This window comes from Portunus trituberculatus, chromosome 27, assembly GCF_017591435.1.
Source record: "Portunus trituberculatus isolate SZX2019 chromosome 27, ASM1759143v1, whole genome shotgun sequence".
Taxonomy (NCBI): Eukaryota; Metazoa; Arthropoda; class Malacostraca; order Decapoda; family Portunidae; genus Portunus; species Portunus trituberculatus.
In genome coordinates this window covers 3,098,215-3,099,651 of record NC_059281.1, presented here as the reverse complement: position 1 = coordinate 3,099,651, position 1,437 = coordinate 3,098,215, and positions in this window count along the sequence as shown.

Here is a 1,437-nt window from a genome sequence, read left to right as displayed (position 1 = left end):
AAGAGAGAGAGAGAGAGAGAGAGAGAGAGAGAGAGAGAGAGAGAGAGAGAGAGATGCCGGTTTAGTAAACAGAAAAATAGGTTAGAAAGGAAGGGAAACGAGAGATTATCACAAAAGCGTCTCGGAATAAGAGGAGAAAATGTGTAGGATAATTAAAGTAACAGAACACCAAATATTTCATCATTATAAGCACATCGCCTAGTAAAAATAATGGTAAAAGGAATAAGAGGGGTATCTAATGATATTTACTTGTATATGCCTCAATGGAAATACTTCCAGTGATCGCCAACAGTTTCTAAGAAAAGACGAGAAAATAAGGAACAACTGATTGCTGCCAGCTGTGTGGTACGACACGCTATACAGAACAAAAACGACCTTTTGTTTTTTTGTATGTGTATGCTTTTTGCAGATGGAAATTGAGCCTATCCCGTGATATATAGTAACCTTTTGTTCTTGTTATTATTTTTCTTGAGTCTGATTTTCGGTAATCTACGGTGAAGAATGATGACGATCGCTTGTACGCCTGGCACAGCGGAATTCAGGAGTAGTCTTGTTGTTTACAGTTCACATTGGAGCGTGGACGTGAGTAGAAGACAATACTGAGGCGCTGTTCGTTGTCTTCTAGTGTCAGTGACATTGTCTGGTTCTATTGACAATAGCGGGAATACTTTTAATAAAGTGTCAAGGGAGTTTTGCGAAATTACTATGTGGTGAAGGAACGTGTGAACAATGAAGCCCCGAAACGTCAGTGCTTGTGCTTCAGGGATCGTTGTTTCTCTCACCAGTTTTAATTAGAACAATGGCGTCTTTGACTTTTTCATGCTCATGTTAGTCTTGTTTTATCTTAATCTTTACTGCTTTAGTGTGTTAACTTGATCATTTTACTGCTAAGAGACCTTTCTCATTGATCGTCCGTAATTTTTTTTCAGACTCATCTTGTATTACTTTTTTTTCTTTTTTTTTTTAGTTCTGTGGTCGAGAAAACACTAAATCTTAATCTTTACTGCTTTTGTCTGTTTGCTTGATAAGTTTACTGCTAGAGATCTCTCCCAATGATCACCCATAACATTTTCTAGACTCATCTTTGTATTATTGTTTTTCTTTTTTCAAATTCTGCATGTATTCGAGGAAACACTAAATGAACCTCTATTATTTTTCCTGTGTTCATGTTAACTATTTACGCAGTGCTCTGAATGTTAACTGATGATGCAATATATATATATATATATATATATATATATATATATATATATATATATATATATATATATATATATATATATATCAATAAAAGGATTTTAAAAACATTAAAGATTTTTTTGAGGAAAGACAAAATTTGTTCTCTCTCTCTCTCTCTCTCTCTCTCTCTCTCTCTCTCTCTCTCTCTCTCTCTCTCTCTCTCTCTCCTACACATATGTACAAAAAAGAAATTAATGA